The sequence below is a fragment of the Triturus cristatus genome, chromosome 4_1 (genome assembly GCF_964204655.1).
Source record: "Triturus cristatus chromosome 4_1, aTriCri1.1, whole genome shotgun sequence".
NCBI classification, from domain to species: Eukaryota; Metazoa; Chordata; class Amphibia; order Caudata; family Salamandridae; genus Triturus; species Triturus cristatus.
In genome coordinates, this window is record NC_140585.1 from 107,861,104 (window position 1) to 107,866,103 (window position 5,000).

Below are 5,000 nucleotides of genomic sequence, written 5' to 3' on the forward strand. Positions count from 1 at the left end.
TCATGGGATTTTTCAAGGCAAACGTCTGACAGATTAAGCGGGGTCCTCATCCCGGTTGGAGGACATATCTCTTCCTTCATCATGATGCCAGCCTAGCTTTCGGCCCAAAATCCAAGGTAAGCATGGCAAAAGTCTGGAGATGCCGGGGATTGAACCCGGGGCCTCATACATGCAAAGCATGCGCTCTACCACTGAGCTACATCCCCACTTCTGCAAGGTTTGACTGTATGATTGGAAACCCTGCATTGAACCGACGGCCACATCACCCCATTCGACTCTGCAGTATACAATGTCAGTCAGGAAAATCCTTCAGCCTTGTACCTGGATGATCTTCATGGTCTTATGTACAGATGCCTATATACAGTCTTCTTAGCGCAGTAGGCAGCGCGTCAGTCTCATAATCTGAAGGTCCTGAGTTCGATCCTCAGAGAGGGCATTTATTTCCTTCTTTTGGAATGCAAAATTCTCCGATTTTCTTGAAATGCGCAAACTATGCCTAGTTCAAAGATTTTTCCAAAGCAAATGTCTGACTATTTAAGTGGGGCTCTCACCCCAACTGCATGACAAACTTCTTCTTTCTGCATGATGGCAGGCTAGCCTTCTGGAAAAAAGCCAAGATAAGGAACAGAGGCTCCTGGAGATGCCGGGGATTGAACCTGGGACCTCATACATGCGAAGCATGCGCTCTACCACTGAGCTACATCCCCACTTTTGCCCTCGAGCTGTTTGATGGATGCAAGGAATCCCTGAAACCCAGGGACTGCAAAGTCTCGATCATAATCAATGGAAGGTATTGTTTGAATAAAAGTGAAAGATATGGAAATCGAAGCAAAAAATCCTTCGAGCCGGATTTGAACCAGCGACCTAAGGATGTCTGACTTTATGCTACAGTCCTCCGCTCTACCAACTGAGCTATCGAAGGAGTGGCTGAAGTATCTTTCAGCGCTGTAATTATCTCTCGCTCAAGAAAGGTTGTGGGGGTGGGGATCAGGAGCAGATCGATGAAAATCATGAACATTACCTGCAGCTCCCTCTCAAAGTCACCAGTTCTTAGAGCACACTGTAAGGTACGTCTTATCACCCCAAAGGAGGATTTCAGACCAAAGTTCATGTTCTGTCTTGGCTTGGGGATAAGCAGGGGTGCTCCAAATTTCAATTTTACAGAAAGGAAAGGAACTTTGATACAAAGACCTTGGGCAGCATTGGTGGCAAATGGATGGCTGCGCGGAACCATGAAAGAAATGACAGAAAGTTATGGGAGTCATTACTACGCACCCAGCATCAAGAACGTGCATTTTGGATGCATTTTCAAAAGGAAAGAGAACGGAAAAATCTGTAGATTGAAGGTGATTGAGATAAACAAAATATTCCGTTTTTCTAAAAGCTACTGTAAAGAGTCTCTGGTTTAGAAGAAGAACCCTTACCAATGATCAAGAGAGATGCGACAGATTTCTATCATCAAAGCATTATGGTTGTCAAGATGAATCATCACTTTGATGTCTTCAACAAGTAGGATTCTTTTGATCTATAATCATCAAAAATGAGATAGCCCCATTTCATGGGATTTTTCAAGGCAAACGTCTGACAGATTAAGCGGGGTCCTCATCCCGGTTGGAGGACATATCTCTTCCTTCATCATGATGCCAGCCTAGCTTTCGGCCCAAAATCCAAGGTAAGCATGGCAAAAGTCTGGAGATGCCGGGGATTGAACCCGGGGCCTCATACATGCAAAGCATGCGCTCTACCACTGAGCTACATCCCCACTTCTGCAAAGTTTGACTGTATGATTGGAAACCCTGCATTGAACCGACGGCCACATCACCCCATTCGACTCTGCAGTATACAATGTCAGTCAGGAAAATCCTTCAGCCTTGTACCTGGATGATCTTCATGGTCTTATGTACAGATGCCTATATACAGTCTTCTTAGCGCAGTAGGCAGCGCGTCAGTCTCATAATCTGAAGGTCCTGAGTTCGATCCTCAGAGAGGGCATTTATTTCCTTCTTTTGGAATGCAAAATTCTCCGATTTTCTTGAAATGCGCAAACTATGCCTAGTTCAAAGATTTTTCCAAAGCAAATGTCTGACTATTTAAGTGGGGCTCTCACCCCAACTGCATGACAAACTTCTTCTTTCTGCATGATGGCAGGCTAGCCTTCTGGAAAAAAGCCAAGATAAGGAACAGAGGCTCCTGGAGATGCCGGGGATTGAACCCGGGACCTCATACATGCGAAGCATGCGCTCTACCACTGAGCTACATCCCCACTTTTGCCCTCGAGCTGTTTGATGGATGCAAGGAATCCCTGAAACCCAGGGACTGCAAAGTCTCGATCATAATCAATGGAAGGTATTGTTTGAATAAAAGTGAAATATATGGAAATCGAAGCAAAAAATCATTCGAGCCGGATTTGAACCAGCGACCTAAGGATGTCTGACTTTATGCTACAGTCCTCCGCTCTACCAACTGAGCTATCGAAGGAGTGGCTGAAGTATCTTTCAGCGCTGTAATTATCTCTCGCTCAAGAAAGGTTGTGGGGGTGGGGATCAGGAGCAGATCGATGAAAATCATGAACATTACCTGCAGCTCCCTCTCAAAGTCACCAGTTCTTAGAGCACACTGTAAGGTACATCTTATCACCCCAAAGGAGGATTTCAGACCAAAGTTCATGTTCTGTCTTGGCTTGGGGATAAGCAGGGGTGCTCCAAATTTCAATTTTACAGAAAGGAAAGGAACTTTGATACAAAGACCTTGGGCAGCATTGGTGGCAAATGGATGGCTGCGCGGAACCATGAAAGAAATGACAGAAAGTTATGGGAGTCATTACTACGCACCCAGCATCAAGAAAGTGCATTTTGGATGCATTTTCAAAAGGAAAGAGAACGGAAAAATCTGTAGATTGAAGGTGATTGAGATAAACAAAATATTCCGTTTTTCTAAAAGCTACTGTAAAGAGTCTCTGGTTTAGAAGAAGAACCCTTACCAATGATCAAGAGAGATGCGACAGATTTCTATCATCAAAGCATTATGGTTGTCAAGATGAATCATCACTTTGATGTCTTCAACAAGTAGGATTCTTTTGATCTATAATCATCAAAAATGAGATAGCCCCATTTCATGGGATTTTTCAAGGCAAACGTCTGACAGATTAAGCGGGGTCCTCATCCCGGTTGGAGGACATATCTCTTCCTTCATCATGATGCCAGCCTAGCTTTCGGCCCAAAATCCAAGGTAAGCATGGCAAAAGTCTGGAGATGCCGGGGATTGAACCCGGGGCCTCATACATGCAAAGCATGCGCTCTACCACTGAGCTACATCCCCACTTCTGCAAGGTTTGACTGTATGATTGGAAACCCTGCATTGAACCGACGGCCACATCACCCCATTTGACTCTGCAGTATACAATGTCAGTCAGGAAAATCCTTCAGCCTTGTACCTGGATGATCTTCATGGTCTTATGTACAGATGCCTATATACAGCCTTCTTAGCGCAGTAGGCAGCGCGTCAGTCTCATAATCTGAAGGTCCTGAGTTCGATCCTCAGAGAGGGCATTTATTTCCTTCTTTTGGAATGCAAAATTCTCCGATTTTCTTGAAATGCGCAAACTATGCCTAGTTCAAAGATTTTTCCAAAGCAAATGTCTGACTATTTAAGTGGGGCTCTCACCCCAACTGCATGACAAACTTCTTCTTTCTGCATGATGGCAGGCTAGCCTTCTGGAAAAAAGCCAAGATAAGGAACAGAGGCTCCTGGAGATGCCGGGGATTGAACCCGGGACCTCATACATGCGAAGCATGCGCTCTACCACTGAGCTACATCCCCACTTTTACACTCGAGCTGTTTGATGGATGCAAGGAATCCCTGAAACCCAGGGACTGCAAAGTCTCGATCATAATCAATGGAAGGTATTGTTTGAATAAAAGTGAAAGATATGGAAATCGAAGCAAAAAATCCTTCGAGCCGGATTTGAACCAGCAACCTAAGGATGTCTGACTTTATGCTACAGTCCTCCGCTCTACCAACTGAGCTATCGAAGGAGTGGCTGAAGTATCTTTCAGCGCTGTAATTATCTCTCGCTCAAGAAAGGTTGTGGGGGTGGGGATCAGGAGCAGATCGATGAAAATCATGAACATTACCTGCAGCTCCCTCTCAAAGTCACCAGTTCTTAGAGCACACTGTAAGGTACGTCTTATCACCCCAAAGGAGGATTTCAGACCAAAGTTCATGTTCTGTCTTGGCTTGGGGATAAGCAGGGGTGCTCCAAATTTCAATTTTACAGAAAGGAAAGGAACTTTGATACAAAGACCTTGGGCAGCATTGGTGGCAAATGGATGGCTGCGCGGAACCATGAAAGAAATGACAGAAAGTTATGGGAGTCATTACTACGCACCCAGCATCAAGAACGTGCATTTTGGATGCATTTTCAAAAGGAAAGAGAACGGAAAAATCTGTAGATTGAAGGTGATTGAGATAAACAAAATATTCCGTTTTTCTAAAAGCTACTGTAAAGAGTCTCTGGTTTAGAAGAAGAACCCTTACCAATGATCAAGAGAGATGCGACAGATTTCTATCATCAAAGCATTATGGTTGTCAAGATGAATCATCACTTTGATGTCTTCAACAAGTAGGATTCTTTTGATCTATAATCATCAAAAATGAGATAGCCCCATTTCATGGGATTTTTCAAGGCAAACGTCTGACAGATTAAGCGGGGTCCTCATCCCGGTTGGAGGACATATCTCTTCCTTCATCATGATGCCAGCCTAGCTTTCGGCCCAAAATCCAAGGTAAGCATGGCAAAAGTCTGGAGATGCCGGGGATTGAACCCGGGGCCTCATACATGCAAAGCATGCGCTCTACCACTGAGCTACATCCCCACTTCTGCAAGGTTTGACTGTATGATTGGAAACCCTGCATTGAACCGACGGCCACATCACCCCATTCGACTCTGCAGTATACAATGTCAGTCAGGAAAATCCTTCAGCCTTGTACCTGGATGATCT

The 5,000-nt window shown here is 44.7% G+C and overlaps 4 non-coding genes across 4 annotated transcripts; 1 reads left to right on the forward strand and 3 right to left on the reverse strand.

The window, feature by feature from the left end:
• Window positions 1-836: 836 nt before the first annotated feature.
• Window positions 837-922, reverse strand: TRNAY-GUA (transfer RNA tyrosine (anticodon GUA)). Its single transcript is given in 2 exon segments — window positions 837-872; window positions 886-922. It is a non-coding gene; the product is annotated as a tRNA-Tyr (tRNA).
• Window positions 923-2,191: 1,269 nt separating this feature from the next.
• Window positions 2,192-2,263, reverse strand: TRNAA-CGC (transfer RNA alanine (anticodon CGC)). Its single transcript has one exon. It is a non-coding gene; the product is annotated as a tRNA-Ala (tRNA).
• Window positions 2,264-3,475: 1,212 nt separating this feature from the next.
• TRNAM-CAU (transfer RNA methionine (anticodon CAU)) lies at window positions 3,476-3,548 on the forward strand. Its single transcript has one exon. It is a non-coding gene; the product is annotated as a tRNA-Met (tRNA).
• Window positions 3,549-3,747: 199 nt separating this feature from the next.
• Window positions 3,748-3,819, reverse strand: TRNAA-CGC (transfer RNA alanine (anticodon CGC)). Its single transcript has one exon. It is a non-coding gene; the product is annotated as a tRNA-Ala (tRNA).
• Between the last annotated feature and the right edge of the window lie 1,181 nt (window positions 3,820-5,000).